The 23,006-nt window shown below is 38.7% G+C and overlaps 1 long non-coding RNA gene across 1 annotated transcript in view; it reads left to right on the top strand.

Annotated features, from left to right (window-relative positions):
• LOC140458934 (uncharacterized) overlaps positions 1-18,837 on the top strand; it is a 69,415-nt gene extending 50,578 nt beyond the window's left edge. The window contains exon 5 of the long non-coding RNA XR_011953787.1: positions 17,120-18,837. This is a non-coding gene — a long non-coding RNA (uncharacterized lncRNA). The remainder of the gene's footprint in view (positions 1-17,119) is intronic.
• Positions 18,838-23,006: the final 4,169 nt, after the last annotated feature.

The following is a 23,006-nucleotide window of genomic DNA, read 5'->3' as shown; positions in this document are numbered from 1 at the left end:
TTGACAGACTGTTACACACACCGATAGCCCGTCCCCATCACCCCCCCCCCCCAAGAACCCAGTATAAAGCAGTAAACATTATCTCCTGTTGTGGAGGGACAGCCTGTATTGGTCTGAGTAGGAACACTGAGAAGATGTACCTCAATGACAACTTAATCGGTGACCAGAGCAAGTTGAGCAAGTCCAAATAAAATGCATTATAGCACAGAAAGAGGCCCATCAAATCCAAGCTGTCTCTCTGTAGCAGAATCCCATATTCTCATTCCCCATACGTACCCCAAACTCTGCAAGTTTATTTCCCTCAGAACTGATCTAATTGTTTTTATCAATCATTGATCTTCTCTCCTTGCACCAACATAGTAGGCAGCATGTTCTGCATATTTCCAGCCAATACAGTCAGCAGAAACACTTACTCATCTCCCGCTGTCTCAAAACCTTACATCTGACCTTAACTCTTGTGCCATCACCTATCGAATGCAGATATTTTTGTCTGCTGTATCTAGGTGTGTTATAACCTTATACAGCTTTATCAAAAATATATCCAACTTCTTCATTTCAAAGAAAATCGCAATTTTTTCAAATCAATCCAGTGACTGCATTTTCTTCATCAGTGAGCCACTCCAGTAAGCCTATATGCCACAGTCTGAAGATCACTCATATCCTTCATTGTTGATGCCTATTTTGTTCCACAAATCCAGACGATGCAAGTTTTCTGCACAACAGCAGTAACTTTATTATTGGACAGCCGGCGAGAGTTTCAAAATGTCTCTAAAGTAGCTGAGTGTCTACTTGTAGACACTCTTCTTCACGAATCTCTGCCTTACCCACAGAGACAGTATATTTAATAGGAATTAGACAAAGGCATATCAATCACATGGACGATTGTCTTTGCATAGTTTAAAGTAGGTAATTATGACCTTACAAAGCGATGTCTGTGATAACGTGTGATGGATTACAGAAACTGATGATCGTATTGTTCATGATTATGTGTTGATTATGTGTTGATGGGAGGAGATTAAGGCAGAATGGTTCTTCCTTCAGTAAATAAGGGATTCACTTACCTATGCCAATATGGAGGGGAGGTAAGACAATGGGAGTGGAGGCAGTTTAACAGAGTTGTGCCCAGGGCTACCAGTCTTGTCTGAAAAGGGCAAATTCCTCTGTCTGGGATTACGGGGCAATCCACATGTCTGGCTGCAAGAGGTTCTATTTTGAGATACTGTCAGCCTCCACCATTCTGAGGTGTTCTGTCTGTATTCTAAGAGTACAGGCCTTCAGTTGATGAAATAAGGCCTTTTGCAAGGTAATGTTTAACCCTTGAGACCCCACGGTGTCCTGAAAGAGAAGCAAAATGTATGGAACTGGTCCCTCTATGGTATTTTAACTTCCTCGTTCTGACCAGGAATATGTTGACCAGAATTGAATGCAATGATTGACTGTGACCTAACTCAAGCTTTGTCAAGGGTCAGAATCTTTTCCGTGAGTTTGTTATCATTCCTCCATTAATGAAGCCCAGCATCCCATTTGTTTTACCCAAAACACATAATGTTTTCTCTCCTTTAAGGATTGGTACACATTGTCCCCCATTCCTGCTGTCCTGCTCTCTGTGTCTGTGCCATGCAAATATATATTCCCTTTCTACATTGCTTCTCTCAAAATGTATTAACTTACTGTGTGTTCTAAAGAAGAGACATATTCCACTCAAAATATTATCTCTCGCTCCACACATTCTACCCCCTAGAAAACAGAACAGGACAGCACCGGAATAATTGGCCCACCATGTCTGTGCGGTCCATGATGCCATTCCAAACTAATTCCATCTGCCTGTACATGGTCCATATCCCTGCCAATCCATGCCTGCTTATCTGTCTGTCCAAATGCCTCTGAAACATTGTGATTGTTTCTGCTTTTCCCATCTCTCAGGAAAGTACATTCTTGGCACTTACCAGCTTCTGCATAAGAAACTTGTCTGACACAACTCCCTTTAAGCTTGCTCAGGTGTTGTTGGAAATGCTTAGCAGATCATGCAGCATCTGTGAAGAAAAATGAGTTAATATTTCGGGTCTGGTCACCCCTCCTCAGAAACGTTGACTTTAATTTATCTTCATAGAAGCTGCTAGACCTGCTGAACTTTTCCAGAAAAATATTTTTGTTTCTGGTTTACAGCATCTGCAGTTGGTTCAGTTTTCATTTCCTTTAAACTTGCCCCCACTCCCCTTAAAACTCTGGCCTGTAGAATTTGCCGTTTTCACCTTGGGAAAAGATTCAGATTATTCACTCTGTCTGAGCCTTTCGGATCACCCACAGCCACTGACTTTCCCAACGCAAAAATCCAAGTCTTTCCAACCTCTCCCAATCCAGGCAACATCGTGGTAAACCTGTTTTCACGCTGTCCAAAGCCTCAACATCCTCCTTTTTATGTGGTGATCAAAACAGCACACAATACTCCAAAGGTTGCCTAATGACAGTTTTATATTCAGTCCCTGACACAAGAAGGCAAGTATGCCATCCACCTCCTTCACCACTTTCAGGGAGCTGTGAACTTGCCCCTGGAGAACCCTGTGTACATCAATGCTGCTGAGAGCCCTTCAGTTTAGTGAATACATTCCTCTTGCAATGAGCCTCACAAAATACATCACCTCACACTTGTCTGGATCAATATCTATCTCCGTACAGGTTTTCCTACTGATCTCTTTCTTGCTGTATCCTTGGACAATATTCTTCACGATTCACAACTTCATCAATTTCTTCCATCTAAAACCTGCTAATCAAATCGTTTACATTTCCATGCTAAGCATTGATGTATGTTGCAGACAATGATGTTCCAATTCTGATCCTTGTGGAACAACACTGACCACAGAACTCCAGCCAGCAACATGTTGTGGAAGGAACATATTTCATTTAGTCATTCAGTCGGAAAGTATTTCAGGTATTGGTGTGGCACTAGATGTTCCAAGATATTCACAATCCTGGTTAAAACACCCTGGAGCAGATTTTCAGTTCTGGGTACCCTACCTGGGGACTCCCCCAGAACCAATTATAAAGGAGTAAACATTATCTCCTGCTGTGGAAGGACAACCTGTGTTGGTCTGAGCATGAGCACAGAGCAGATTTACCTTAATGATAATTTAACCCCTGAAGACAAATAACCAGACCAAGTTAAGCAAGTACAAAAAAATGTGTTATAGCACAGAAAGGGGCCCATCAAATTCAAGCTGGTTCTCTGCAGCAGAATCCCTTATTCTCATTCTCCAACTGTCCTCAAAACCCTGAAAGTTTATTTCCCTCAGATCTGATATAATCGTATTTGTGAATCTTTGATCATCTCTACTTGCAACACCATAATAGGCAGCACGTTCTGCATATTTCCAGCCAATACAGTCAGCGGAACATTGCAATCTTCCACTTTCTCAAAACGTTATATTTGATCTTAAGTTTTGAGCCATCACCTATTGAGTGCAATTTATTTTATTGTCTGCTCTATCTAGGTAGTTATAATCTTATCCATTTTAATCTATTAAGATATATTCAACTTGATTTCTTCAAAGAAAATAACAATCTTTTTTCCAAATCAATCCAGTGACTGCATTTTCTTCATCAGTGCACCACACCAGTAAGTCTGTACTGCACACTCTGAAGATCACTCAGATCCTTCCTGAGCAGGAATTTGTTGACCTGAATTGGATACAATGATTGATTGTGACCTAATCAGTCACTGAAATTGTTTCCATGAATTTGTTCTCATTCCCTTTATTAATGAAACCCAGGTTCCCATATATTTTGATCAAAACACTCTGATTATGTTTTCTCTCCTTTAATGAATTATACACATTCCCCCGCCCTTCCCTCAGTCTCTACTCTTTGTGTCTGTGCTATCTAAATATATATTTCCTTTCTACATTGCTTCTCTCAAAATGTATCAACTCACTGTGTGTTAGAAAAAAATATTACCTTTCGCTCCATGCACAGTACCCCCTGGAAAACAGAAAAGTACAGCATCTGATTAATTGGCTCATTATGTCTGTGCAGACCATGATGCCATTCCAAACCATTTCCACCGGCCTGGACATGATCCATATCCCTGCCAACCCCTGTCCACTTATGTGCCTGCCCAAATGCCTCTAAAGCATTGTGATTGTTTCTGCATTTACCACCTCCCAGGAAAGTACATTTCCAGTCATCTATCACCTTTTGCATACGAGACTTGCCTGATATAACTCCCATTAAACTTTCACATGTTGTTGGAAATGCTCAGCAGGTCTTGCAGCATCTGTGAAAATAAAAATCCGTTAATGTTTCGGGTCCTTCTTCAGAAATGTGACCTCTGATTTCTCTTTACAGATGCTTCCAGACTTGTTGAGCATTTCTAGACACTTCTGTTTTTGTTTCTGATTTACAGCATCTACTGTTCTCCCGGTTTTTATTTTCTTTAACTTTCCCCCTGTCCCCTGAAAGCTATGGCCTCTAGAATTTGTCATTTCTACCTTGGAAAAAGATTGAGTTTATAGAACATAGAACATAGAACAATACAGTGCAGAACAGTCCCTTCGGCCCTCAATGTTGTGCCGACCTGTGGAATTTTCTCAACTCGTCCCCCTACACTATCCTAAAATCATCCATGAGCATTTCTGAGGATTGTTTAAATCTCCCTAATGTGGTTGAGTTGACTACCTTAGCAGGTAGGGCATTCCACACACTTACCATTCTCTTTGTGTAAAGAATTTGTCTCTGACTTAAATCTATCACCCCTCAATTTGTAGTTATGACCTCTCATACAAGCTGTCCTCATCATCCTAAGAAAAAGACTTTCACTGTCTACCATATCTAATCCTCTGATCATCTTGTATGTCTCTACCAAATCCCCCGTTAGCCGCCTTCCTTCCAATGAGAACAGATCCATGTCTCTCAGCCTTTCCTCTTCAGACATTCCCTCCACACCAGGCACCATCCTGATAAATCTCCTCTGCACCTTTTCCAATGCTTCCACATCCTTTTTGTAATGGGGCGACCAGAACTGTACACAATATTAAAACTGTGGCCGCACCAGCATTTTGTATAGTTGCAGCATGATATTGTGGTTTAAGAACTCAATCCCTCTCCCAATGAAACCTAACATGCCGTATGCCGCCTTAACAGTACTATCAATCTCGATGGCAACTTTCAGGGATCTATGTACATGGACACCAAGATCCCTCTGCACACCCACACTACCAAGAATTTTTCCAATGACCCAGTACTCTGCCTTCCTGTTATTCCTCCCAAAGTGCATCACCTCACATTTCGCTGCATTGAACTCCACTTGCACCTCTCAGCCCAATTCTGCAGTTTATCTAAATCCCCCTGAAACCTGTGACATTCTTCCAAACTGTCTACTACTTCACAGACTTTAGTGTCGTCTGCAAATTTACTAATCCATCCACCTATGCCTGCGTCTAAGTCATTTATAAAAATGACAAACAGCAGTGGTCCCAAAACAGATCCTTGTGGAACACCACAAGTAACTGGGCTCCAGACTGAATATTTTCCATCAACCACCATTCGCTGCCTTCTTTCAGAAAGCCAGTTTCTAATCCAAACTGCTAAATCACCCTCAACTCCATACCTCTGCATTTTCTCTAACAACCTACCATGTGGAACCTTATCAAAGGCTTTACTGAAGTCCATGTATACCACGTCAACTGTCCTAGTCTCATCTAAATGCTTGGTCACCTTCTCAAAAAAATCAACGAGGTTTGTGAGACACGACCTGCCCTTGACAAAACTATGTTGACTATCTGAAATCAAATTGTTGCTTGTTCGATGATTATAACTGTTATCTCTTATAATCCTTTCCAAAACATTTCCTACAATGGAAGTAAGGCTCACTGGTCTATAATTACCTGGGTCATCTCTGCTGCCCTTCTTGAACAAGGACACAACACTTGCAATCCTCCTGTCCTCGGGTACTAAACCCATTGACAATGATGACTCAAATACCAAAGCCAAAGGCTCTGCTATCTCTTCCCTAGCTTTGCAGAGAATCCACGGATAAACCCCATCCGGGCTGGGGACCTGTCTACTTTCACTCCTTCTAGAATTGATTGCACCTGTGCATAACTAACCTCAATCCTTTCTGGTCTAGTATCGCGTACCTCATTTTTGTCCTCTACAATATTCTCCTTTTACTGTGTAAGCACCAATGAGAAATGTTCATTTAGCACTTTTCTGATCTCTGCAGGGTCCACACTCAACTTTGAAATTAGATTGCTTACAGTGTGGAAACAGGCCCTTCGTCCCAACAAGCCCACACCGACCCCGCTGAAGTGCAACTCACCCAGAGTCATTCCCCTACATTTCACCCCTTCACCGACCGCTACGGGCAATTTAGCATGGCCAATTCACCTAACCTGCACATTTTTGGACTGTGGGAGGAAACCGGAGCACCTGGAGGAAACCCACGCAGACACGGGGAGAATGTGCAAACTCCACACAGTCAGTCGCCTGAGGGGGGAATTGAACCCGGGTCTCTGGTGCTGTGAGGCAACAGTGCGAACCACTGTGCCACCGTGCCACCCATAAAAATAACAATACATGAAAAACATTAAAACTTCCCACTTCTGTCTTTGATTAGCCCTATTCCTACCCTAAACATCCTTTTATTCTTCACATACCTATTGAAAATTTCAGGGTTATCCTTTGTTCTATTTGCTGAAGACTGCTTGTGTCCTCCCTTTGCTGTCCCTAACTCTCTCCTTAAATCTTTCCTAGCTGATCTGTAATCTCTATTGCTTCATCTGTACCATTTTGCCTCATCAACGCATAAGCCTCTTTCTTCTTCTTAACAAGGGATGCAATTTCTGTAGTAAACCATGGTTTACAAACTCTGTCTGTGCCAGTTGTGTCACCCCACAGCCATTGACTTTTCAAAGACAACAATTCAAGATTTTCCAACCTCTCCCAATCCAGGAAACCTCCTGGAAAACTTGCTTCCACCTTCCCAAACGCCTTCACATTTTACCTATAATGTGGTGATCAAAACGGCACACAATCCCCCAAAGGTGGCCTGATTATAGTTTTAAATTCACTCCCCTGACTGAAGAAGGCAAGCCTGCCATTCACCTCCTTCACCACTTTCAGGGATCTTTCAGCTTGCAACTGAAGATCGCTCTGTATATCAGTGCTGCTCAGGACCCTTCCGTTTATAGTATACATTCCTCTTGCTATGTGTCCTCCAAAACACATCACCTCACACTTGTCTGAATTAAAATATATCTGCAGTTTCTCCACAAAACTTTCCGACTCATCTTTTTCTTGCTGTATCCTTTGACATCATTCTTCACAATTCACAAGTTCAACAGTTTGCGCCATCTACAAACTTGCTAATTAAACCCCAGTCCAACACCGGCATCTCCGAATCATGCTAATTAAATCATTTACATTTTCAAACTTTTCATTTATATACATTACAAACAACAGATGTCCCAGTTCTGATCCTTGTGGAACAGCACTAGCCATAGACCTCCAGCCAGCAACATGCCCCTGCACAACTATTGCTGAGAGAAATATCAAAGAGGAGCCTTGAGTTCTGCGTTGAGCAGCACGACCAACGTTTATTCAGAGCTCCTTACTAATACATGATGGGAGATGTCCCTCTCCGGCTCCCCCAGATAAGTCCAGCATTTTGATGTGTTTACTTCATATGTTCCAGTAATATTTGCCCCCTGACCTGAACTCCAGGGTTTGGAATGTCAGCTCCGATATTTCCGCGTTCCCTTTCACAGTCTGATTCTCTCAACTCATGCAGCTGCTTTGTTAGCTCTTTCACAAATGGTTTAACCCTAACCTTATCATTGCACATCTCCAGCCCTCCCACTACCACACATCTCCGGTTCTCCCACTACTATACCCTGTGCCATCTGCATCTTCCATCCAGTTATTAAGTCAAAGAGGGACAGCCCCGTCCCCTTTTCTGGGCTTGTCCTCAGTTTCATTAGGCTGGTGGGGAGTACTCTAACCCATCGCTGTACTGTCTCTGAGAGAGCCTTAGTCAGACGAGCTTTAAGTGTCTGCGTCATTCCTTCTACTGTCACAGAGCTCTGGGGGTGGTAAGGTGATGGGATTTCTGTTCAGTATTAAACAGGGCACATAGCTTTTTAGCTATGTTCCCTGTAACATGTGTCCCTTGGTCAGAATCTGCAGGGGAATGATTCCACCCACTGAGTTAACCTATTTATTAAAACCCAGCAGGACCTCCTTCCCTGGGATTGGGGTGGGTGTGGGTGTGTAAAACCCATCTGTACTTGTTCCCATGGGCCTCTGGGTCGCTGCTGCTGCCTCCATTTTATCCTGATTGCTTTCCCTGGCTCACACTGTGAACAGACTACACACCTTCGACAAAACCTTGCTGTATTTCTCCCTGTTCCAGGCAAGGATTGTAGTGGATCATCTGATATTGCATTTTATCCTCACCAGTATGGGCCAGCCCATGATATGTTTTAATAATGTTTGTCTTATACAGTGTAGTGGCACTGCTGGGTAATCCAGACTCTGTTGTGTCATATTACTGCCCCACCCTTTTCCCATTCCTCATTCTCCTGTTGTGGGGCTGTATCTGCGAAGGTCTTTAAACTTTCCTTACTCACTTCTGCAGTTACTGCCACTGCCACTTCCCCAAATGTCTGCACTGTTTCAGTCAGTATTTCACTCGCGTTCCCCACATACTTACTGCCCCGTTGGTGTGGGGTTTCTACTTCCCTGTGAGCTCTAATCTTTCATTATTGCTGCTTCACTGGGATAGTTAACTGCTCCCACTAACTATCTGACCTGTGCTTCGTGCTCTATGTGACCCCGAGACAGGGTGATGTACCCTCACCGAGCACAGGCCAACACATGGTCATGAACAATACCAAAGGCATGCTGACTGTGTGTGTAGATGTTGACTCCCTGACCCCTGGCTAATGTCCGTGCTTCTGTCAGGGTTTGTGATGATTCTGCCAATTCTGGAGAATTCTCCACAAACTTTCCACAGTAATTAAACAATCCTAATGTTTGCCTTACCCCCTTCACGCTGTGGGGGTGGATAGTTTTAAAATCATGGTCTGTCGTTCCACTGGGATTGTCCCCTCTCCCTTCCTGATTTGATCTCCCTGATGTGATGTCCCAGGTCCCCTACCTTCCCACTCTCTGTGGGTTAATTTTAAGCCCGTCCTGCCTGACCTGGCACTATATTCTGTTTAATATCTGGATATGTTCTTTCTCACCAACTGAGGTAATGAGGTGTTGGAAAGATCAATGTGACTAATTCCATCAGCCATATATCGGTGGGTATAGTGGAATATTGTGGGATCCCTGAGGTAACTGGATCCAGGTGTGCTGTTTTCCTCAGCCAGTAAACGCCAGCTTATTCTGGGATTCCAGGTGCACAGGTATGGACCAGAACCCATTCACAATATCAAGGGTTGAGACTATGTACTGTTGCGATTTCAGTCCATTAAATACAGTGGTGTGGTTCGCTCATGTAGGATACTCTTTAGTGGCGGATTTACTGAGGGAGGTATACTAAATAGTGAGGTGGGATGAGCTGTCCGGCTTCTGTGAGTTAGTCTGGGATACTGTCCATCTGACTATTCCCTGCTTCTGTCAATCTGTTACTGTCGCAATTACTGCCTCCTCAGCTTTAATGAGATCCTGTTTGTGTGGGGTGTGAGAGGGCCCTCGATCTTTACAGTATCTACAGGTAATAACCCACATTCCTGTTTAAGTTATCCACACTGCTGTTTGGGTCCTAGCTATAACTCCTCAGATTCCCTGACTGTTCCAGTCTCCCTGCAAGGTAACTACTCTGCAGATGTCGCCTTTCCTTTGCTTCCTGTCCCAGGCCTGTTCAGGTTGTTCCCATATTACAGTTTGTGTCTCTAAATCAATAGTTGGTCCTAACTGTTCTAAACTTGCAACTCCCAGAATGGTCCCTTCCCCAGTTTCCCACTCCCATATCTGAATATATTTTGCCACATCCGTGATCTGCGTCGGGAGAGGTTTATTTCATCCAGCTTCCTCGATTCCCTCTCCGACTGCTCTCATTTTAGCAATTGAGGTGATATGTGGCAAATCCATATTGGTAATTGATATAGATGCTCCTGTATTAATATTATGCTCTGCTGGTTCCCAAACACAGCATCAAAGAATATTCATGTGCCTAGGTGAACACATGCACACATACAATGTGAATATCTATCTCCCTCTCTCTGCCTACGTTCGTTGGCAATATGTCCTTTACTGCTTTACTTGTAAAATTGCCAGTCTGGTTACCCTCCCTGTACTGCAGCTATTCCCCTGTGTTTCTGAGCTTGTCTCAGCACTCATGGTCCAATTCAGAAGGTGGTTAGAATGATCTCCCACTGGGAGTCACATGTTTATAATTATAGTTAAATGGGGTCCCAGTTGAAAAACAACAAACTGATATCATCATCACAGATTGGGATTTGGTAATCCCCCGTGGCCCTTACACACCTCAGGCTTCCTCTCTGTATGATCCTCGATATTACCCTTGGTTCCCTGAGACACCAAGGTTATTTTAGCCCATTCAGCCTGTACCCTCCCCAGTGTGTCCTTGTAATATATGTAAATGCCTGGAGACACTGATCAGCTGTGCACTGGGGGAATCGGCTCGCACCCGCACCCTCTCATTGCAGAGACAGGTTCTGATGTACATGTCGGGGCATCTTGGCCTGAGAGTTTTTGGCCTGACACCATCATCGGTGAGACTGTACCTCAATTAATTCATCTATATTCTCCCAATAAGGCCCATTATTACCATTTCTCTATCAGGCTGGGTGTTAACTCACCAACATCTGTCATTCAGCAGGTGAACGGTTCATGTTTGATTTCTGTCAGTTCCGTTTGTTGCTCCCTACTGTCTGTCCAAGTTGAGCTTAGATGCCCAGTGGTTCCATAGAGAGGGCCTTTTGGACCTTATAGGGCAATGGGTGATCCCACTCATTGCCGTCTCTCTGTCCATACGTGTGCGCTTTGTCATCTAACCCGTTCCAGTCAGTGTCACCATCCTCACTGCCTTCTGAGGAGAGCGGGGCACTAGGTACCTCCCCCACTGTAACTACCACCTGGTTCTTTGGCTTTAAGGCCTCACGTCTGAGAGCCACCACCTTCACCTGTTCCTGTTTGTCATAATAATGCAACATATTCCGTCATTCCTGGAATAAAACAGAGCAAAATGTAATTTGGTTTTACTTGAAATAAGAATAATTTGACATTCACTCGACATATCTATCGAGGTGAGAATTGTACTGTGATTATTTAAGTGAATTTAATGTGATCATACAATGAAAATAAATGATAATCAACGACAACATGTGATTATTTGTACCAGTTCTTGCAATGAAAATTCAATTTTATTCAATGCTTGTAACCCATTACACCATGGGCATTGTTATTAGGGAATAAAGTAATGGAAGGATATCAAAGAAAATAAGTAGACTTCAATTTTAGCTCCACTGCAATAATGAACCAAAACAATATTTGGAAATATGGGTAAACTACATAACAAAGTTTCCAGTGTCATTATTGACATGAAAACTATTTTAGTTTGCAAGTTGTTTTGCTCTAAGAATACTTGGAAATGAATTGTGATTATGAATTAATCATTTAAAATATACTTTGAAGAGAATAATCAGATATTTTTTGGAGGAAATTAGGAAAGGAAATAAATATGTATACATTGGTATTAATAGTTTTAAAATGTTTGGAAGTTGACTGGGATTATTTGATTGAGAGAGGCTGCATGATTATAAAGACTAATAAACCTTTTTCATTGCATTGTTGGTTTCACTAGAATCTGTTGTGGTCTAAGCTCTTGTTGTGTGCAATGGACTGTCATTAATAGCTTAATTAACCTGCGAGTCCCTGATCAGGTTTCCTTTGTCTGTAAGTCAGTCTGTAAGTGAGCAACACACCTGCTTTTCTGAGGGGAACATGAGACTCTTTTTAAAGGAAATAAGTGGCAGTTCTCACTGAGAATGGTTTCTCCCACACACCATAAGCAGGGAAGTGATTTTCTGAAGAATTTCATTGTCTATCTATAAATCTGATGGTAACTGTGTTTGTCAGTTTGTGGAGGATTCAGCCCTTTTTGCTGAGCTGTTTTTATATAAGCAGTTGGTTCATTATGTCTTTGCCAAGAATGTTGTTTACTTTCCCCTTTTACTGTGATTCTGCAGGGTAGAATATTCTGAGAATCAATAATGTTCAATAACTGAACATTGAATGGTTTAGACTCTAACAGAGCAATGGCTTTGTTTTCAGCTAATTAATCACTTTCCATTTCCTGGTTGTGTTGAGTTGTACAGAAACAGGCTCTGAGCAATGTTTCCATTCACTTGTGTTGGAGTCACTGACAGCCACGTGGTCACTCAGTTTCAGGCTGATGGATCAGTTTCTCTGTCCTATTAGATGGTGGTCTCCTGCTCAGTTTCCGATGGCTCGCCTCAGCGTCAGTCCATCAGCTGCTGAAACCCTGCATCCAGCATTTGTTCCCTCTCACCATGACTAATCCAATACAGTCCCAGCTTGTCTCCCAAATTCACCTCCACATACTCATGATCACCTCAGATTCTACTGTCTGTGTCCTTGCAGCAAGTTGTGTAAGACACCTACTTCAGTTTTAACCTGATCGATATTATGTTTAGAAAGATCATTTCAAAATTTGGTTCACTGCTTCTTCAGGACCTTCGTGAAGAAGGGCTCATGCCCGAAACGTCGATTCTCCTCCTCCGTAGATACTGACTGACCTGCTGCGCTTTTACAGTAACACGCTTTCAGTTTTAATTGGAGCAATCAGTTAATTACAAGTTACTGACAAAATATTTTAAGAGGAGCTGCTATTGGTGATGGAAATGCTGCTGGTTAGTATAAAAGAGGGCTGCGGTGAATACTGTACTCGGTTTTGATGAGAAAGTTGAACAATGTAAAATTCTTTTATCCTTGTTAATAAGAAGAGGTAGAGATTGCACCACTGATGCTCAGTAGCCGCAGTGCCAATCAAGTGGGCTGCTTTATTCCGGATGGTATCAAGTTTCTTGAGTGTTGTAAGGGCTGCACTCAACCAGGCAAGTGAGGAGTATTCCAACATACTCCTGACTTGTGCCTGGTAGCGTTTGGACAGGATTTCAGGAGCCAGGATTTGAATTACTCTTGTAGCCACTGTGTTTATGTGGTGAGACCAATTCAGTTCCTGATCAACGATTATCCCCAGGACAGTGTTGATAGTGGGTGTTCAGTCATGGTAACACCATCGAATGTCAAGGGATGGTGGTTAGGTTATTTCTTATACGTGATGGACATAGCCTGCATTTGTGTGGCATGTATGTTACTTACCCCTTGTCAGCCCAAGCCTGGATATTGTCCTGATCTTGTTGTCGTTGGACTTGGACTGCTTCAGTACCTGAGGAGTTAATTATTTATGAACATTAAATAGTCATGAGATTATGCAAATTCCTTTTTCTATCAAATGTCATGAACTGTATCTTGTGGTCACTATCATATTCACTTTCATTATCTTTTTATTTGCTTCCTAATTCAGACACAAATATTTGAACATCGATCGGAATAAAATTACATAAATTAAAAACACATGTTTCTAAAAGTAAACTAATTGAATGAAATACATTACTCCTGTATTGTCTGCATTTTGAGAAAAAAATAAATTCTTTTCATAAACTAATGAATGGCTGATTTATTGTCCTCAATCCATCAATCTAGATTTTATATTTCAGTCATCAGTTTACCGATCTTAATGTGCGTCTAATCAACACTAGAGCAAAGTGTTTTTAAAATATTGTGTCAATTTATTTGTTCAGAATACAACATTTATTAGGAATTCATTATCCTTATAATAATTGCTGAATAAGTTATTTGGCTTTCTAACGTGTATCGTCAGATCCATATATTGTTTTATTTCATATTTTAATTTAATCCATTGCAACAATGTTTTCAGGTCAACTATCCCACAATGGAATCAATCATTTTGCATCCAACACGCTTCGAAAACTGACTTTTGCTCATTTGAATAATCACAGTAATCTCAGCCTTATGAGTTCAGAGAACTGTAACTACTTTTCTCTGCAATACTTCCTGTTCATGTCTGCGCATTGCACAGTCATGCAGCAAAATTAGATTTCTCCTTCTAAATGTACTGATAGATTTTAGAAAATCTAAGTGTTGCTAATATCTAAGTATTGTTCAATTCAGTAGGGGGTATAAATGTGTAATAATGGCTCAGTGCATGAAGTAATGTGAAGATATTGCAATTTACAAACTCACAATGATTGTGAATATCAATTTTTATCTTAACCATGGAACCAGTTGAATTGATTTAATTATATTTCACTTTGATGCTCACGTTCATTGTACTTCTAATCACAATAAGAGCGAAATATTTCATGTGACAAAATTATTTAAAATTCATGACACTTTTTTATGGACACAAAATACAATTAACACCCGTTTGTTCTTTCCTTTACCAATCACAGTGAAGTTTGAATTGTAGAATGCTAGACTGACACAGCACAGAAACAGACCATTCAGCCCAACTTAGCATTCCGGCCAGGTTTCCTAAACTAAACTAGTCCCATTTCCCTGTGTTTGTCCCATACCCGTTTGTAAGTTTTCTATCCAATAAAGTGTCCAAAAGTCTTTTAGATGTTGTAATTGTACCAGCAACTGCCCTTCCTCTCACAGCTCATCCCAAAATGTGAAACACACTGTGTGGAAATGTTTCCCCTCAGACCCCTTTTAAATCTTTCCCCCTCACCTTAAATATTATTTACACCGCAGAATCTTTAAAATTATTAAAGATAATTTTTAATATCTTTAAAATTTATTAAAATTATTAAAATAATTTAATAATTATTTTATTAAATAATAATAAACGCATGTCACATAGTTTTTGATGATTCTAACAGCCATTGGTCTTGATTTTATTTTTACTGAGTGCAATAACCACAGTAAACATTCTTGCCAATAAATACAAGAGCGATCACCTTATTTTTCAATTCAGTAATTACACATGATACTTTCTGCTGAAAGTGGTGTTTATTCTTTCTGAAAATTGGCCGAGGACACTGAGAGCAAGACATATTGATAGTCTTGATTTGTTCATGTTTTCAAACAGGTTTTCAGGCCATGTATTTCAAAAAGAAGTTATTTGACTTCATTCAAATTTGAATGTAAACATTTTCAGATATTTTCCATTCAAAATGTTTATTTGCTTATTCAGATAAATTTTGAATCTTGCCTCTGCAAAGTGAATTTATTGTGCTTTCCATTCATGGAAGTACTCATTAATTGATCCTCGTTTCATCTTAGATCTGACGGAAATTTGAAATACTGATTACAGTGAAAATTGTGTGAATTTTACATGAGAAAATCTAGAAGAAAATCAAGAAAGGCGCGATAGAGTTATTGAACAGCCTGTATATTTGAATAAAGAAAACATTCCTTCCAAAAAACAAAGTTAAAAATCGCACAACACCAGGCTATAGTCCAACATGTTTATTTGGAAGCACTGGCTTTCGGAGCGCTGTTCCTACAAACAGCTGATGAACGCTGGTTCTTCTGAAAGCGAGTTCTTCAAAATAAACATATTGGTTAATAAACTGCTGGTGTTTGATTTTTAACTTTGTACAGCCCAGTCCAACACTGGCGCCTCCAAATCATTCCCAAAATAAAACCCTTAAGTCTGTGGTTGAACAATTCAACAATCCTGCAACTAGATTATAATTCTCAGTTTATCTATCTTAATAAATATCTAATCAATGTCAGTGGAAATTCCTGGAAAACAACAAATCGTTTTGTTTGTTAACACACAAACTTTAATTGAAAATTCGTTGTTATCACAATATGAGAATTATATTTTAAACCTCCAGTGATGTGAAGTGACCCATGGACAGAAATTGGACGTTGTAAATTCACCCACAGGCAGAGAAATCGGGACAAATACAATATCAATCAACTTCAATCAAACAGCAGTTAGAATCAATCAGCTCCAGGGTGAATCAGATTTTCTTACACCTTGAATTCCAGCCAGTGCCTGAGCATTATACACCTCGCTTGGAAATGTCAATAATGAAGGGTTTTCACACCAACACATTGGATTCTTTAAATCCAGCTCATAACCACATGTGGATGTTTGTCACAAAATTATTAATCATTTTACAAATCATGGAAAATATGATTGCTATTGAAAAGCTCTTGAAATAAATTAATCACTGCACATAAAGCCACACGATGGTATTCAAGGCCACCTAACTACTGTTCAGTGCAAAACCTTTTGTCAGTATTGTATTGTTCTCAAGATGAATAACCACAACAAACATCACGCTTTCACACCATCCCAAATATATGCAAGAGATTCCTTCTTATCATATACACACATCTTTCCCACACCATTAAATAGACTTCACTTACGACAAAGGATGCTGATAGTAACATGTTTTGAGATAAAGGAATTCCTAAATATAGGCGAGTTTTCTGATAGGTTCCCCCAATCATCGTGCTAAAAATGTAAATGCGGCTCAATACATTGTAACAGATCCCCATTCAACCTTTTTATGTATTCACTCAGAGACAATGTTTAAAAATTTTCTCTATAAATGCTGTTGACTGTTTTTTGCTATGATACCCATGTTCCTTGTCGATTTATTTTCTTTGTAATGCCGACACAAATGTCTGAATATTGATGACATGAAAAGTTGCATGGATTATATATTGTATTTCTACAGAAGAAAAGCTGAGACAGCAATTACAGATTGCAGTTTTATCTGAGAATGTTGAATGATCAATAATCACTGCATATCGAAAATATTTTCCAAAACATCATGCCAGCATTCTAACTCTCAGTTCACTGATACTAATTATTATGTAATTAATATCACAGCAAACCCGTTTGGAAATATTGAATCACTTAATGTGTCAGTGTTCTAAAATAGATTACCAATTCATTGTTAGTCCAACAATCACACAGTAATTCAAGTTAGGTTTTGTAACAAATATCGTGAGATTCACAGTTCAATTTAATCATTATTTAGTAGTGCCAATTTTACAAAGAAAAAATTATCTTTTATTCCAGGTCAACACAACCACAAACCAAGCAATGATTCCTCATCCAACACTGACAGGAAATATCTGATACCTTCTCATTTGAATGTTCACAGAAATCATTGGATTCATATTCGCCTTACAAATGAAGATACGTCTGATTGTTTTAGACTCCAATAATTAATGTTCAATTCTACATGTGACGGATTGTAATATGACATTTATAATTATTTTAAGTTTACCGTGACTAGTTTTAACACTAAATGTTACTTATATCTAATATGTAATCATTGATCAAATCCAGTATAGTCGGCTTTAAGTGTGGAATTAAGTCTCAGTGACGTAGGCATATTGCATGGTACTGTTTCCTAATGGTAGCGAATGCTAATTTTTATTTTAGTGCTGAAATCCTTGTAGATTTGCTGCTGTAGGGAAGCCCCGAGCAGCCTGCCTTGGAATTAAAACACAAAATGGTGGAGGGGAGATAAATGAGACGAACAATCTGTTTCAGTCGTAAGTTAAAAAAGAACATTTAGTACAATCCTACTCCAAGTCCATAAGTATGCCATTCCAGACAGTCATACACCAGATAGTGATAAGAGAATGCCAGCATACAGTAAAATGACCAATCCTGACTTTCATTAATGAAAGAATAATTTTCCCAGTGAATGAATAAACACCAGCTGCAGGATAGAGCCCAGCTAACTTCCACAGCGGCTATCAGGGAAACAGACAGGATTTGATTGCCAGAAATAGTTACTATTTTTTTTGGAGAATAGATAGATAACTTTCAGTGTGGAAACAGGCCCTTCGGCCCAACAAGCCCACACCGCCCCGCTGAAGCACAACCCACCCATACTCCTGCATCTACCCCTTAGGTAACACTATGGGCAATTTAGTATGGCCAATTCACCTGGCCTGCACATCTTTGGATTGTGGGAGGAAACCGGAGCACCTGGAGGAGACCCACGCAGACACGGGGAGAATGTGCAAACTCCACACAGTCAGTCGCCTGAGGCAGGATATTGAACCCGGGTCTCTGGCGTTGTGATGCAGCAGTGCTAACTACTGTGCCACCATGCTGCCCACTAACGTTGCTCAGAACATTTAAAAAGTTTCTAATTACATATTCTTGAGAATCGTAAATAAGGCAGAGTGAGAGACCCAAAGGACTGCAACAATTAATTTTGTAATCTGAGGAAATAAAATGCACAGAGAGATCCCAAGGCCTGGAGATTATACCACCTGTAAAACACCATGAAGCAATAGGAAGCTCGGGCTATCCATAGCGATGTTCATCCAAGATTAGTTGTTCTACAGGATCGGGTGTCTGTATAATGAGGGAAGGACTGTAACTACATTGCATGTGGACATTGTAATACAGAAGGTGTGTAAAAATACTGTTTTTTACTGTACACGTTACAGTGTGTCATGGATCTCCCTTCCTAGATTTGTCTCGGGGGATGATCCCTGCATTAACTGATTGCAGCATGAGTAAACATCTTCCACTTGCCTGAGTTCGGCCTATCTCCTCAGTCTTCATTCCTTGTCAGGGGAAATCACTCCTCCAGCTTTGGTGACATTTTAATTCAATATAAACACTTATTATCTGTGAAACTATTCCTTGCAGAGCGATATCATTTTCCTGTTTTTTTTATTTTTTGTGTGCAAGAAAATAATGGAGGAATATCCATTTGTTATTTAGTTCAACTTAAGCTAAATTTTAAATTATTGAAAGGACTACACATGGGGGTGGCGGGGGGAGGGGGGAAGAACGATTCTTCAGCTCAAACGTCACATTAAGTGACAATGTCCGCTTTTCAAATCATGTGACCTCCAAAATGATATTCATTTTTTGGTTTCATTTTGAGATAGTTTTATTTTCTTCCAACAGTAGTTGTCAATGATCAATAATCACAGAATTATTAGTTTTTTGCGACAAAATGACTTCCTGTACCAAATGACATGAACTCGATGTTTAGTTCACGATAATACTCACTTTCCCATCCTCATTATTTTCTTCCTAGTGCTGACATTTATCTAAACATGTATCATGATAAAAGTTACATTAATAAAATAGACATGAACCGACCAAAAAAAAGTTGAACGATGTCAATTGTTGCTGAGATTTTTAAATTATTAAAGCCAAGTTTTAAATTTTAATTTTCAGTTTATTAATCTTAATGAATATACAATCGACATCAGAGCAAAGTGCATTCAAAATATTAAGTCAATTTATTTATCAGGATTTTAGAAACAATGATCAATTACAATAATTATGCAATACTTTAACTTCGGCTTTATAACAAAAACAATGTGCTTTTAATACCTTCCATATTTCTTAGTGTGAGTGCTACAATATTAAAACCTGTTTGATCAGGCCAATATACCCACAAAAGACCAATAATTGCCATTGCAACATCATTTGTAAATATATGTCTTTTGCTCAGTTGAAAGATCACAGTCTTCTCAGCCATTGGAATTCAGAGAATACCAGTTATTTTACACTGCAATTTTTCTCTTCGTTTCTGAACATTACTCAGTGGAATAGGAAGAGGAGATAACTCATTATTCTTAAATTCATTAATAAAAGTTTTCAAATCGATTTGTTGCCAATACCTAATAATTGTTCAATTCGGTAAGGGGTGGACATGTGGAACTATGTTTCCATACAATAACTAATGCAAGGACGTTGCAATGTACAATCACTCAATCATTCTGAATATTGCTTTTCAGTTTAAACTTGGAAACACTTTTGAATTGATTTGATTGGAAATCACTTTAATGTTAACATTTATTGTGTTTTTAATCACAATTACAATTGAATATGTTTCATGTGCAAAATCATTCAAATCCCCATGAATTTTTTGAAGCATACAAAAAAAGGTTGGCATCTATCTTATTTCATTAAACAATCACAGGAAATAGTGACTTCTTAGAAATCGTACATTTTCAGAAAGAATGAAAGTTGTCTTCAGCTGAATAGGCACATTGACGAACCAATTCATCATTTTGTTCCAATTTACATGTCTATCAAAAACATTTTAATCTGCATTTCAGAAAATGAGAAACTTCTGACCATATAGAATAATTAAATTAATTTTTTATATATAATGCACACTAATCACACCATCCTGTCAAGCTGTCATTCCCCAAGTGATCATAAAAATCATGTTTAATTAAGACATTTGTTAACTCCCATCATTATTGTAAATTGCTACTGAATTTTAAGTAGATTACACACAGTATCCAACCATTTAATTCCAATCCAATTATTACAATAAACATCTGATTAGTTTTCAGCCCTGCCCAGCCTGGTTGGGAATGTTATGAAGGAATCTTGTGCACATCTGGTCGTGTCTCTGTTACCAGACCAGAGGGTACAATTTCAATTCCCACCTTGCACAGAGCTGTGCCAGAGCAGCTCTGAATGTTGATAAGAAAATATCTAAGAATCGAATGAATTGCCTTTCAATTCAACATTAGATATGTTTTCATTTGTTGTTCATTCCAATAATCACAATATCTGCTATATATTTTCTTCAGTCCACGAATAACAGAATGTATCTAATTCCACTCAATCAATATTCTTTGCAAAATATTTGATAATGTTGCACTCACAAAGATGAAATATGCAAAGTACAGATATTCCTTGATTTTCTTTTGTTCTGAAGAGCTGAGTTCAGACTGCACATAGAACTTGATGCTTCAAAGGTGTAAATACGAGAAAAAAATCAAGTTGTTCAGTTAAATAAACAAATGCGACTTCCTACTATATATCAATTTTTAGTTATTGATCTGTTTATGAGTTGTCTTAAATTTGTTTTTAGTTTTCCACTCATCTATTTATATTGAATGTAAGATTGAAATGTTGTGAAAATATCCGAGTGCATCCATTTGAAATTGAATTTTGCATATTTCTCTCTAATCCAGTTTATTGTATGATGACTTAACTGTGTTTTGTTCAGCAAACCTAGAGAATACTAAAAATTGTCTAATCTTAAATAAGATCTTTCACACCCAGTTATCAGCCTGTTCCTAATTCATGTAAATATCTAAATTTATTGAAATCAATGTTCACACAAAACAGTGCACATAAAGCGACACAAAGATATTCATCATCAGCTGATTACTATTCAGTGGAATAACCTGAGTAAGTGTCTTATTGTTCCTGGGACAAATGACAGCAGTAAGCATTTATTTACTATTCTATGCAGTTAATGCAATTGATGTGTTATATTTCAGTTCAGTCGTTCATGTTGATTTATATTGTTTAAACCAATAATTCTACTTTATCACAGATATTGAGGATACTACAATAACGTTGGGAAGCAAATTTTTGTCAATCTAACAATCTTTAAGCTCCTTTTTTGTTGTGTGTTTACAAGAGACAATTCAAATTATAACCATTGTATTACAATTTGAACAAATACTGCATTTTAAATTCGTGAAGTTCCTACATTTTTGAAAAAGGGTTAGTCTTCACTGTATATGTCATATTTAAAAAACTGCTATTTCAAATCATGCCTGCTACAAAATGATTATTGTTTTCATTTCATTGTAAGAAAAGAATTGCTTTGGCCATGTTGATATTTTTGGCATTTCTATTCCAACATTATTCATCATTGTCCAAAAATGACAATATTATTAAAATCGCATATACGCCACATGTCATTGACTACATTGTTCAGTTTCAAGCTCACTTTCATGACTTACGAATTCTCTTCCAAATTCTGACACAAATCTTTCAACATTGATCATAATATTGATCATATAAATTGATGTATCATATCTCTACAAGGAATCCGGTGTATGGAAATTCACAATTCTTGTATTACGTACATTTTTTACTTAAAAAAGAAGAATTTTGCTCAATAATCACAGAATGGCTCATTTTTCTTCAATCCCTAAAGCTAGGTACTATGTTTTATGCCTCGGTTTACTGATCTTAATAAATATCAAATCAACATCACAGCAAAGTGCTTTTGAAATATTGTATCATTTTAATTCTTCAAAATACAGCATTCATTATCAAGTCATTGCCATTACAGTAATGGCACAATTATTTATAAATAAGTCTTTTGAACAAGTATAATGAGATTCACATTTAGATTTAATCCATTATTTCTGAGTACGAATAGTACAGTATGAAAATGCCTTTATTTTTCAGGTCACCTACCCCACAAAGAAACCAATGACTTCCCATCTAACGTCATTGCAAATATCTGATGTTTGCTCATTTAAATGATCACTGTAATCTCAGCCTTAAAATTCAGGGAAATGTAATTACTTTTAACTGAAATAATTCCAGTTCATTTCCAGACATTGCTCAATCACTTGCAAAAAGAGATTATTCATTATTCTTTAATGCATTGACAGACTTTGAAAATTAAATTGTTGCTGATTTAGAATAAAAATAATAATTATTCAATCTAGTAGGTTGCACAAATTTGGATTTACGGCACAGTACATGAACCACTGCAAAGATATTGCAGTGCACAATCTCTCAATCATTGTAAATATCAATTTTTATTTTGCCTGTTGAAACATCGTTGAATTCAATTAATTATATTTGACTTCAATGCTCACATTTATTGTGCTTGTAATCATAATACGGCTTACGGATATTTCATGCAACAAAATCAAATGAAAATGAATTAGCATCTCTATTCTTTCATTCAACAATGGCAATAAATTCTGATTTTTTAAAATTTTGAACATTTTGGAAAGAAGTGATGTTGTCTTCAGTTGAATTCTTGCATTGACTCAACGAATTCACAGTGTCCACTACTTATTCTCTTTGGGTTCCTATGAAAAGAAGTTAACTAGTTCTTCTGGTTGTAAATTCCTGGAAAATATTTGACAATGTTGTGGTTTTAAAGGTGACAAGGCTAAGTGATCGTAAGTCATCAGTTATT

The sequence above is a fragment of the Chiloscyllium punctatum genome, chromosome 34 (assembly GCF_047496795.1).
Source record: "Chiloscyllium punctatum isolate Juve2018m chromosome 34, sChiPun1.3, whole genome shotgun sequence".
Lineage (NCBI taxonomy): Eukaryota > Metazoa > Chordata > Chondrichthyes > Orectolobiformes > Hemiscylliidae > Chiloscyllium > Chiloscyllium punctatum.
The sequence above is the reverse complement of the archived record's forward strand: the minus strand, read 5'-3'. Positions and strand labels throughout refer to the sequence as shown.